Source organism: Cupressus sempervirens, chromosome 7 (assembly GCF_028749045.1).
Source record: "Cupressus sempervirens isolate cs-2001-9-10 chromosome 7, ASM2874904v1, whole genome shotgun sequence".
NCBI classification, from domain to species: domain Eukaryota; kingdom Viridiplantae; phylum Streptophyta; class Pinopsida; order Cupressales; family Cupressaceae; genus Cupressus; species Cupressus sempervirens.
The window spans coordinates 403,280,343-403,294,345 of NC_143124.1; positions in this window are offsets into that span (position 1 = coordinate 403,280,343).

Genomic DNA, 14,003 nt, shown 5'->3' on the forward strand with positions numbered 1-14,003 from the left:
GTTAGTATATTGACTAGCAATGGGAGCTGTAGAAGCTCAATTAGAAATAAAAGTATAGCTTGGTTTTATGCAATGTGTACTATATGACCTCATTTGGTAGTTCATTGGGCAAACATTGATGTTTGTGTGAAAAATTTGTCAGCACAGAAATTATAGTTTCAAATCAATTTTACAATGTGAAATAAAACATCTTAGCTAAGGACTCATACAATTTTTGCATAAATAAGGAGAGAGGGTGGGAGAGACATATAAAGTGGGCCAGGATGGGTAGAGAGATTAAGAAATAATAAGATCGACAAGAGATAGAGATGAAAGAATAAATGTTGAGAGGTGAAGGTATGGACTCTAGAGACAAAAAAATGTGTAGAGGTAAAGAAAGAGGTTAAAAACACAAGAAAGAGAAATACGGTTGGATGAGATACATGCATGACTAGAGATAAAGGAGATAGTTGAAAACAATAATAGAACTAAATATAGAAAAATAAATAGTGGGATCTAGAGAGATCGAGACAGTTAGAGAAAGGGGGAGATAGAAAAAAATGACAAATAGAAAGAGAATAGGTAGACATAGAGAGTGAAGATGGGAAGGAGATGGAGATAAGGAGGGAGAAATTTTATATATATATATATATATATATATATATATATATATATATATATATATATATATATATATATATATATATATATATATATATATATATATATATATATATATATATATATATATATATATATATATATATATATATATATATATATATATATATATATATATATATATATATATATATATATATATATATATATATATATAAAATTAAAACTTTAGTTTCCCTAAACTTTCAATTATTAACATAAATTATAATGTAATATTTTTTATAAAAACAAAAAATATTCTTGATGAGAAATAATTGTAAAAATAAAATAAAATATTTTTTTAACATAAGAAAGATATTTTGATGTGAAACAATTTTAAAAAAATTCAATATCAAATCCTTTTATTATCAATTGAAATCCTCCAAAGAAAAGTTTCATACAAAATCTAAATAAAAATTATAAATGCTTTAAAAAAGTAAGATAATAAAGAGAAACTAATTAAATTACTTAATAATGTTGTAATATTATGTCACAATAAAGAAAATAATTTGGCATAAAGAAAATAATATATTGATTAAAAATTATTATGTCAAATATTTAGGTAGCTGTAAAGATAAAAATTAAAATGGCTCAAAAACATTGAAAAATAAAGGAAGAAAGGATGACAAACAATAACCACCTATTGTGTGAGAGAAAGAGAACACACAATAATAATAACATGCTCGAATGTTAGATGATTTTAATTTATATAGGGAGCCATTACTAATGGTAAGAGACAGAGGAGATATATAGAAAAACTTATGCACACACACACACACACACACACACACATGTATGTGTATGTGTATGTGTATGTGTATGTGTATGTGTATGTGTATGTATATGTATATATATATATATATATATATATGTGTGTGTGTGTGTGTGTATATGTATATGTATATATATATATGTGTGTGTGTGTATATATATATATATATATGTATATATATGTATATATATATGTGTGTGTCTATATGTATATATGTATATATGTATGTGTATGTGTATGTGTATGTATGTATAACTAGACACACACACACACAAGATATGCAATAATATGATTACATAATAAAATACTAGTTCAAAGCAATACAAAATTCTCTCTATTCGTTCACTTTTCATATTGTTCTACCTACAAGAGAAAACCCTTGTTTTCTCAAATATAATTGCATCTTTCTATTTTTAGACTAATCTTACTACAGCAAAAAATCCCTTCTTTTATACTTATCTTCACATACTAGAAAATCTTCAATCTCACTATATCTACTCAGTAAAAGATGAGGTTAAAAAATTAAAGTCATTTAAAATAAAGTTTTCTTATCCAATGTAGAAGTAACTTCTAGAAAAGATTAGAATAATATTCATTTTAAATATAAAATTTGTTCATACTAAAACTAATAAAAAAATGCTAAATGCTTTAAGGAAAAAGAAGAAAACAAGGAGCTCCTCAATAAATTACTTAATAATGTTAGAACAGTTTGTCACAAAAAGTGATTATTTTCAATAAATAATCTTTAAAAAAAGAAGAAAATAATCTTACATAAAGAAAATAATATATTGATAAAAAATTAATATGTCAAATAGTTTCATAGGTGTAAAAACTAAAACATTTTTTCGAAGATATGTTTCAATTTCTATTAGAAAATAGTTTTAAATTAATATTTAGATTTAAGTGAAGATAAAATTAAAAATGGCTCAAAACATGGGAAAATAAAGCAAGAAAGGGCAAAAAATAATTTGGTCTCCTCATTTTTCGAACCAGCTGTTATGTCAAAAAGAGAGCACACAATAATAATAACATACTCAAAAGGAGATATAAATAATGAAGTGAAACTAACCAAAAACATTAAAATAGAGATAGAACTAGATTGCATGCCCACACACATGCACACACACATGATAAACAATAATTTTATTATATTAAAAACACTAGTCTAGAGCATTACAAAATTATCTTTTATCATTTACTTTTCATACTATTCCATCTGCTAGATAAAATCCTTGTTTTCTCAAATATTACTTCATCTCTCCATTTCTAGACTAATTTTCCCTACTAGAGAAACCCCCCTATTTTTAGACTTATATTTAGACATTTGTTCAATCTCATCGTATCTACTTAGCAAAAGATGACATTAAATTTTTGAAGGTAGTTTAAATAATGTTTCAATTCCATTGTAGAACTAATTTCTAGAAAAGATTATAATAATAATTTATTTTTAATATAGAACTTGTTTAGACAAAATGATTTGATAGAAAATGACTAGAAGAAAAATGATGTCTTTGGAGAAGTAGTTGGGTAGGTGGGATTAATTTCAAGACTTACCCTTAATCGCAACTGTCTTCTATGATTCCCAATTGATATCTTTGATGCACAAAAATTTCATTTCCCAATGGTTTGGTGAAGATGTCAGCATATTGATCCTCTAATCTACAATGCTCCAAAATAATTTTTCCATTTTTGATGAGCTCCCTAATGAAATGATACCTTGTGTTAATGTGTTTTCTTCTTTTGTGAAAAACTAGATCCTTTGATAATGCTACTACTAAATTTTGTCACAATATATATTTGTTGCATCCTCTTGTTCTTTTTTCAACTCTTTCAATACTTTTCTCATCCAAACTACTTAACATACTACATACTCTGCTTCAGCTGATGAAAGAGTGACAATTGGTTGTTTCTTGAAGCCCATGATACAACACCTAATTTAAAATGGAAGACATGACATGAAGTATTCTTCCTATCATCAATGCATCCTACATAATATCTATTAGTGTATGTTATCATCTTGAAATCATTTAATCTTGAATCTATAAGTATTCCATAATTTCTTGTTCCATTAATATATCTCAAAATTCTTTTTCCTTCTTTCCAATGTGAAACTTTTGCTGAATTCATCAATCTTGAAATTAGACTAACTCCAAACATTATATCTTTCCTTGTGGTTGTTAAATAAATGAGACTCCCAACAAGTTTTCTACATAAGGTTGGATTTACATTAGATCCTTTGTCATCTTGACTTAGATTTAAACTTGCAAGAATTGGTGTTGGTATTAATTTCATTTCAACATATTAAACCTTTTTCAAAACCATTAGTATACTTTTCCTGAGAGGTGAATATATCATTTTCATTTTGATTCACTTCAATGACGAGAAAAAACTTCATTCAACCCAAATCAATCATCTCAAATTCTTTTTTCATAGCTGATTTAAGCATATCAATCGATAAATCATCTGCAAAAATTAAGTCATCAACATATAAACAAACAATTAAGATCTCACCTTGTTCATTCATCTTTGTATATAAGGTAGATTTACTACTACATCTATTAAAGCTATTTTGTAAAAGATAAGAATCAACTCTACTATACCATGCTCTTGGGGCTTGTTTGAGTCCATAGAGTGCCTTCTTCAGCTTAGAAACCTTGTTTTCATGACCTATAATATCATACCCAGATGGCTGCTCCACATAAACCTCTTTGTCAAATAAAACATTGAAAAATTCTTATTTTAATCCCATTTGATGAATTACCCACTTGTTTTGAGCTTCTATAGATAATATAGTCCCCATGATGTCTAAATGAGCTACTAGTGCAAATGTCTCATTGTAGTCTACATCAGGTTGTTGTGAATATCCTTTTGCTACAAGTCTTGTTTTGTGTTTTTAAACATTACCATTCACATTCAACTTTGTCTTGTAAACCCACTTTTCTCCAATCACATATTTTTTTGTGTGGATGACTCACTAGTTCTCGTGTTTGATTCTTTTCTATGACATTAATTTTTAATCCATTTCTTGAACCCCTTTTTCTTCTTTAATTTCTTCTTCAAAGTAAGCTGGATAATCATGATGTGAATATAAGGGAAACATAGAAGTTAGATATGCACTATGTTCACCATTATCTTGCTCATAAATATCTCTCAAACTTCTAATTTTTTGTCTTCTTAAGATTGCTAATATGGGGTTTGACATGTCAGTTGAATTTGTATATTATGGACTTGATAGATCAACATCAAGATTTCCAATTAAATATGGTGTTTGTTGTACATTTGATGATGTATTTTCTTGTGAGTGTTGGGTTGTTCTAATGCTTGACACTAGTGTTCTTTGACCCAATTGTTGACCATGAATGGTTGTAGGAGGAGTCACATTTGAATTATGCACTAATGCAAAATCTTCAGTTTAATCTTGTGGTATATTGGGTTCTATATAAATTATATCTTATCCTAGGTTTCATCTCATGCTTCATCTTTTACAAATTTCTCATCTTTGTTGGTTATAAGCTTTTTGCTGATTGGATTGTATATCTTGTATGCCTTTGAGTCATCACTATAACCAAAAAATATATACTTTTCTCCTTTGTTATCCAATTTTCATTTCAACTCATCTGTCACATGTTCATATGCCACACATCCAAAATACTTTCATATGAGAAATATTACGTTTTCTTTCGGTCCATAATTCTTTAGGAATCATATTTTTCACTCTTTGTTGGACATATATTCATTATATAGGCTACACATTATATAGCTTTAGCCTAATACATATTTGAAAAATGTTTTACTTTCATCATGCTTCTAGCCATTTCCTTTATTGTTCTATTTTCCTTTTAGCTATTCCATTTTGTTGAGGTTTATATATAGTTGTGAATTTCTTGTGATTTCCACATTCCTTGGAAAATTTAAGAAAATCATTCAACATTTATTTACCACTAATGAAGAGGGTCTAGGGTTCTAAAAATTAACCACTTCTAATTAAGGTTATAATCTTGAATCATTCATTGATTATTGTTTCTTGATATTTTTAGCAATTCAAGCCTCCAAGACTCTTCCCCCAACTTGCCTCCTAGGTGTAAATGCTTTTGTGTAGACTTAATCTCTCTTTTAAGGCACTAGTCCTACTAGCCCTTCCTTCCCTTAGAACCCAAACCCTTTTTTGAGATATTTTTATTCCACTCCCTTACAGTCTACTAATGTTGAAGATACCCTCCACTACCTTCCTAACCTTAATCAATACTTCTGGTCACAATAATAACCAAAAATAACTTACTTCTCCCAAATAGGGCTAATTAGGCCCATTTGCTTCTAGGTCTAGGGACATTTTTTTGTGCCAATACTTCAAATTATTCCACACAACCCCATGAAAAATCATGGGAATCTGAGAGATATCTCCTATCATTCCACGATTCCAAACTTTTAGAGCTACAAAACACCCACAACCCTATTCAGGCTTAAACCCTAGTATCTAGCCTATCTTTTAGGCCTCTAGACCAGCCAACACTAAAATGATTCTAGATCTCTTCAAACCTAAAATAAAACTTCCAAACCACTTTCTTCTTCAAAATTAAAATTTAGGGCTTCTAGGTACTCCATTGGCTTGACCCAACTTGATCATGAGCATGATTTGCAATGAGTTCTTCAAATAGTTGTTGCTCACTTACTCCCAACTATCAGCCTAGGGAATGAAACCATGGAAAGGTAACCAAACAAAAAAAATGGAAAAAATAAAAATACTATGTACAATGTCTAACCTATCATCCAAGAAGGTTTCACCCATTTTACATTATGGTTGATTATGTTAGAGTCATATTTCTAGAGCCAGTCCTATGAAGGAATTTCTCAGACCAGTCAACAAGAAAATGCTACAACTTGCTAATCTAAAAAAATTCAATCCAAGTTTGAATATTAGAAAGAAAAAGGGCACACTATTCTACAAGAATCATAAGCCCAGTCTTTGGTTCCAATCCGTACACATTCATACTAGAACATTAAACAATTAAAATATTAGAAAATTGTCCATACAACAGGTCCACGCATGCATAATCTAAATGGAAAATATTATAACCTTCCAATATATGATCCCAAATGATCAAATACCTGAGTAAGGGTAGTTAAAACTTCCCAAATCATGAATTGTAACTTTTTGCAAAAACTACAAAAGTTGCTCAAGCAAAAGTTTGAGCAATTTTTGCTCTTTACAACTTTTGGTCAAATGGGTCCACCTAGGACCTTTTGAGGACCCATGGTAAGATACCTAGGATCTATTTAGGCAATAAAACACCTTAGTTTCCCATCCCTAATCACTTTTGACTGATTGAACAAGTTTTGGCTCAATGAGCAACTTTTAACCAAACCAGGACCTAGTGACCAATTTGGCTCTTACATTTGGAATAGTTGCATTCCAATGACTTTTGGAATTTATTAAACACACACACACACACACACACACACAAACACACACACACATACACATGCACACACACATGCACACATGCACATGCACGCGCATGCGCACATGCACATGAGCACACACACACACACACATACACACACACAACTAACCTCTAACAAATTTATCCTAAGACTAAAATTAGGGAGGTTTTCTACACCATACTTCCTTGGGACAAATATGTCAAGTCCCTTGAGTTAGGAGGTCTTCAATGGTGACCCCATGATTTAGTATGTCCGCTTCAGTCATACAAGTGGCTTTAGCATCTGGTAGCGCCTTGCATTTCAAAAAATAGGTCTTGTAAGTCTCCTTCCTAGTCATATTGATCACCTTAAAATCCATTATGTTGTCTACTTACAAAAGTTTGGGAGGTGGCAAGTCTTGAACCCAATCTACACATTCCAATTCTACAAGAGTGTGTTTTTTAGTACCAACATGGTACCTTTCTAAGGAAATAGATCACACACATTATAGATAGATGAAATTCTTAAGTCAAGAGGTAGTTTAACTTCATAGGAATTATTCTTAAATTTGTGCAAGATTATCAAATGTCCTATCTTCTTCATCAACAACTTGGTTGGTTGTCCCTTTGGTAGTCTCTCTTTTTTGAGGTAGGCAAGTATATAATCTCCCTTCTTAAACTACATGTCCCTCCTTGTTCAATTTTCCATTTCCTTGTACTTTTCCCCTTGATATTGCAATATATTTCTAACTTGCTCATGCATCTTTTTCATCTATTCTACAAACGACTCTCCTTGTGCACTCCTTTCGACATGTAAACTGAGATCCCTCATCTCCAAAATCCCCCTAGGGTGAGTCACATATACAATTTCAAATGGGCTCTTTCCATTGCTCCTATTAATGGAGTCATTATAAGCATACTCTGCCTGCCCTATGATATGGTCCCATGATTGACCATGCTTCTTGGTCAAACACCTTAAGAATAGATTATGCAAAGATCTGTTCACTACCTCAATTTTCCCATCAAATTGAAGATGGTAAGTTGAAGAAAAGGACAAATTGGTTCCTAGAATCTTCCAAATGGTCCTCCAAAAATGCCCTATGAATTTATTGTCCCTATCACTCACTATGTTGAGTGGAAAACCATGGATTCTCACTATATTTTTGAAGAATAGACCTTCTATATGTGAAGTATCATTTTTTTGCTTCCATGGGATGAAGTGTGTCATCTTGCTAAAATGATCCACAACCACAAATACACTGTCATGTCCTCTAGGTGTTTTAGGGAGTCCTAAAACAAAGTCCATACTGAAGCACACCCATGGCCTTTGTGGTATGGTGAGTGGTTGGGATAACCCTGCATTGCTGCTATATCCTTTAGCCCTCTAACACACATGTCATTGCTCCACAAACCTTCTTAATTAGTTTGCAACCTAGGCCAGTGATAGTACGTAGTGGCTTGTTCAAGGGTTTTGTCCACTCCAAAGTGTCCCCATAAAATGCAATGATGTTTTTCCTTGATTATGTTCTCCTTGATAAATTTTTTTTGAATACATAATAGGTCCCCTTTGAATACAAAACCTTTTTGCAACATGTAATCATTAAAATTTACTTTAAAAACTTGCTTGAATTTTTCACATACCTCATACGCTTCTTTGAAGTCTTTATCCTCCTTTTAGAGGTCTCTTAGATCCCCCCTTCTGACACTTTGTAATTGGATATCTTGGATGGCTATGACTCTTCTACTAAGAGCATCTACAACCTTGTGGCTCACAACTTTCTTGTGCTTTATCACAAAGGTGAATGACTACAAATATTCCACCCACTTGAGGTGTCTTTAATCTAGTTTCCCCTACACATTCAAGAAGCTAGGGGAATGGTTGTCTGTATAAACCAAGAATTATTTTAGAAGGATGCAATGTATCCATTTTTCAAGGCTTGGACCATTGCATATAATTTAAGGTCATAAGTAGAGTACCTTTGTTTTGCCTCATTTAATTTTAGAGAGAAAAATACCACAAGGTGTCCTTATTGGGTTAGCACTGCTCTAATAGCTAGCTTAGTAGCATCACACTCTACAAAAAAGAGTTGATTGAAGTTTGGAAACCTTAGTGTAGGTAGGGCTCCAATCCTTTTTTTTTGAAAATCTCAAACCTTTTATCTACTACCTCTATCCATTTGAATTGACATTTGATACCTCCCTTAATGGTGTTGAGGATATGTGCACATACATGACTGAAACCTCTCACAAATTTCCTATAGTAAGGTGCGAAGCCATTAAAACTCCTAACATATCCTATGCATTTTGGTTTTTTCCATTCCAATATGAACTTGACCTTATTAGGACCTATTTTAAAAAACCCATTGGAAACAACAACCCAAGGCATACCAATTTAGTTTTTAGAAAATCACAATTTTCTTGATTGATCATCAACATCTCTTCATATGGCCTCCTCAAAACCATATCGAAGTGCTTTATATGCTCCTCTTTGGACTTGCTAAAGATCAAAATGTCATCCAAATACACAATAAAAAACTTACCTATGAAACCTGATAGCACCTCATTCATTAGTCTCATGAAGGTACTTGGGGAATTTGTCTTAAAGGTTGTCTTTCATTCATCACTAGGCCTAAGTCTTATTTGGTAATACCCTGATTCCTAATCCACCATGGAGAAGTAGCAAGAGCTTCCCAAATAATCTAGCAAATCCTCAATTCTTGGCATAGGGAATCTATATCTGATGGTGATCTTGTTGATTTCCCTAGAGTTAGTACACGTCCTCCATTTTCCATCCCTCTTAGGTGCAAGGATAGTTAGTACAACAAAATGGGTCAAGATCTTTCTTATTAGGCCTTTTTCAAACAAATCTTGTATTTTCTTTTCAATTTCAGCATTCTGACATGGTGTCATCTTCTAGGCTACCTTGTTAGGTAGATTTTCCCCTAGTATCATATCTCTCTACCCTAGGTGAGATACCTAGAGTCTATTTAGGCAATCAAACACTTTAGTTTCCCATTCCTAATCACTTTTGACCTATTGAACAAATTTTGGCTCAATGAGGAAATTTTAACCAAACTAGGACCTAGTGAGCAATTTGGCTCTTACATTTGGACTAGTTGTATTCCAAGGACTTTTTGAATTTATTAAACACACAAATTAGATTCTCACCATTTAATACTGGTCCTACATTGGAAATAGGTGATGTGACAATTTTGTTGTCATCTTCTTGTACTAATTTTGTTCTTGTTTCTCCCATGGATGAGGAGGAAGCTTTCTCAAGACATCTTCCCATAGTATGGCCCACTTGGTTATAGTAATAACATTTTCCAATACAAATAGTACTACCTCTACCTTGGGACTAGAACCTACCTCTAGGTGGTCCCCTTCCTCTATGTCCACCTCTTTGAAATGTGTTCTTATTTTGCTTACCCCCATAGTTATCATTGGCTTGAGTCTGTTTTAGCCTAGTTGGGCCTTGTCCTTATTGAAAGTTGCCCCTGCCTCTAGAACCTCTATTACTTATGCCTCTTTTTTGTGAATCATGCATTCTCTACTGCCCTTAAAGCTAACTGAGAACATTTATTATTTTTTTTAGGAGACATCATGCTAATTTCACCTTGAATCCCTTTCTTCAATCCATTGAGGTATCTTATCACTCTTTCCACTTCTTCTTCATGCCTCCTTGCTCTGAGGCTTAGCTTGTTATATTATTTAGTTTTAGCACTCATTGTGAGGTCCCTCTACCTTAGGTTTTTTGACCTATGATATATCTCAATCTCATAGTCTATGGGTAAGAATTGTACCCTCAACCTAATCTTCATCCTATCCCAAGACACTATCTTCTTCTTCCCTTCTTCTACTATATCATCTTGTAACATGTTCCACCGTACTAGTGATGATCTCTTGAGTCTAGCCTTAACATAGCTGACCATTTTCTCTTCTTCAACCTCTTTGTAATAAAACTAATTATCTATGGACTCTAACCAATCCAAAAATTCTTCTCCATTCAAGCTACCAATATAATAAGGAATATTTTCCATACTATCTTTGTTAAGAGACTTAAAGGCATCCAAAAACATCTTTCTATCCTGATCCACCTTAGGATCCTTACCCTTTTTAGATGTCTCCCCTATTTGACTATCATCATCCACATCACTCTCATCTCCCCATAATGTGATCTTCTTCTTACTTTTTGCATCAACTTGATTGGCTCTGGGAAATAGATCCTTGGCCAAATCCACTATGGCACCCTTGCTCATTGCCTTGGGTGGCATAATGTGTAACTCTTCACTTTCTTCAACGTTTGACATACACCAAACTAAAAGGTGGCTCTGATACCACTTTGATGTAGAGGGTCTAGGGTTCTAACAATTTACCACTTGTAATTAAGGTTGTAATATTCAATCATCCAATGATTCTTATTTCTTGATCTTTCCACCAATCCAAGCCTCCAAGACTCTTCCCTAAACTTGCCTCCTACATGTAGTTAGTTTGGTGTAGACTTAATCTCTCTTTAAAGGCACTATTCCTACTAGCCTTTCATTCTATTAGAACCCTAATCCTTGCTTAGGATCTTTTTCTTCCATTATCTTGCAGTTTTCTATTTTTTTAGATACCCTCCATAACCTTCCTGACCTTATTCTTGATACTTCTAGCACAACAATAACCAAAAAGAACTCAGTTCTCCCAAATAAGGATAATTAGGCATATTTTCTTCTAGGTCTAGGGACATTATTTTGTGCCAATACTCCACATTCTTCCAAAAACCCCATGAAAAACCTTAGGAATATGAAATATATCATCTATCACTCCAATATTTCAAACTTTTAGATCTACAAAACACCCATAATCCTATTCACCATTAAGCCCTAGTTTCTAGCCTATCTTTTAGGTCTCTAGACCACTTAGCACTAAAAAGATTCTAGATATATTAAAACATCAAATAAACCTTCCAAATCACTTTCTCCTTCGATCTAACATGATAGGGCTTCTAGGTACCCCATTGGCTTGACAAAAATTAATCATGGGCATGCTCTGCAACAACTTCTTCAAACTATCCTAGCTCACTTACTCCTATCAATCAACCTAGGGCATCAAACCATGGCAAGGTAATAAAAAAAAAAGTAAAAAACAAAACAAAACCAATATGTAAAATTTGTAACATATCATTCTACAAGTTTTCACCCATTTTCCACCATGCATGATTAGGCTAGAGCCGTATTTGTAGAAACAACTCTTTGAAGGAAGTTCTTAGACTAGTTAGCAAGAAAATGCTACAACTTTCTAGTCTGAAAACTTCAATCCAAGTTTTAATGTGAAAAAGAGAAAGGAAACAATATTCTATAAAAATCATAAGCCTAATCACTTGTTCCAATTTGTACACATTTGTACTTGAACATTCAACAATGAAAAACTCAGGAAAATTGTCCATGCAACTGGTCCACATGTGCATACTCTGAATGGAAAACCTTCTAGAACCTTCCAAATTATGATCCTTATACTTAAATACCTGAGCACGGGTAGTTATAACTTCCCAAACCACTAATTGTAACTTTTTCCAAAAATTGCGAAAGTTACTCAAGCAACTTTTTGAGCAAGTTTGCAACATTTGAGCAATTTTTGCTCTTGACAACTTTTGGTCAAATGGCTCCAAATAGGACCTTTCTAGGACCCTAGATAATATACCTAGGATCTATTCAGGAAATCAAACACCTTATTTTTGCATCCCTAATCACTTTTGACTTATTGAACAACTTTTGGCTCAATGAGCAACTTTTAACCAACCTAGGACCTAGTGAGCAATTGAGCTCTTACATTTGGACTAGTTGCATTCCAAGGACCCTTGGAACTTACTAAACACATAGAAACTCTTATCTAACCTCTAACAACTCTAGAAACAAAAATTATGGAGGTGCCTTGGACTAACCACCTCTACCCATTCCAATGTTTTGATGTAATGACCACTTTTCTTTTCAACAAGAGCCTTGATTTGACAAAAGTAATCAAACATTTCATCCTTATGTTGTAGAAAGTAAACACATATTTTCCATGATTAATCATCAATAAATATCATGAAGTAGTTGTTTCCACTAATGGAGAGTGTTTGCATTGGTCCACAAAAATATAAATGGATGATCTTAGAAGGTTTCTTGGCTCTCATTGACAACTGTACTGGAAATGACTCTCTATGTTTCTTTCCTAAGATGCAACCTTTACACAACCTTTCTAGTTCTCTATCAAGGTCAATCCTTTGAACATACTTTTCTTCTAAAGAAAATTTAGTGCTGCAAACTTTAAATGTCCAAATCTTAGATTCCAAAGCCAATTTTCATCTTTTATATCTTCTTGAAATATTGTTTGTGTGACTACTACAATTTTTTTTGCATCTTGTGTGATCATTGTAGGTTGTGTTGGAGCATTTTTCATATTAAAATTAGGCTTAGTATTTAAAGGAAATATTCCATTTTTTGTCATTTGGACTTTGGCAATAAGTTGATTGTTTGGAAATTTTCCTAAGATTGTGCACAATCCATTTTATAAAAATAGTATATAACCTTTTTGAACAAGTTTCCCAATGCTCATTAAATTATATTTTAATCTAAGAATAAAATAGCTATCAAATACATGATTCTTCTCCCTCTTCTTGGTGATATTGTTGATATTTCCTTTTCCTTTGACTTCTACTTTTTTTTCATTGCCCAAAGTTACATAAGATCTTACACTTTCATCCAAACTACAAAAAAATTCTAAATTCCCTCTCACATTATTGTTGTACCCTAAATCTTAAAATCATACATCTCTTTGACCTTCTCGTGTAATGTTACAAGCTAAGAATATGCTCTCTTGAATTTGGTTTTCTTTGATAAAGTTTGCACTTTTTTTTTGTATAGAATCATATTTCTTCTTTCTACATTCATTTAAATAATACCAAAATTTATTTTAATAATGAAATTGGATTGATGATTGATCATACCTTTATCCTTGAGACTAATTTTGAAATGCACTTTTTGTTGGGTTATGATTGCTACCTATTTCACTTGATCTTGGTGGGCTACTTCTTCTACCTCTATATGATTCCCTTCCTCTACCTCTAAAATTTGTTCTTCCCCTACCTCTATCATGCTTGATTGAAACTTGTGTCTTGAAGGTATGCTCCAAACTTGTATGTAATC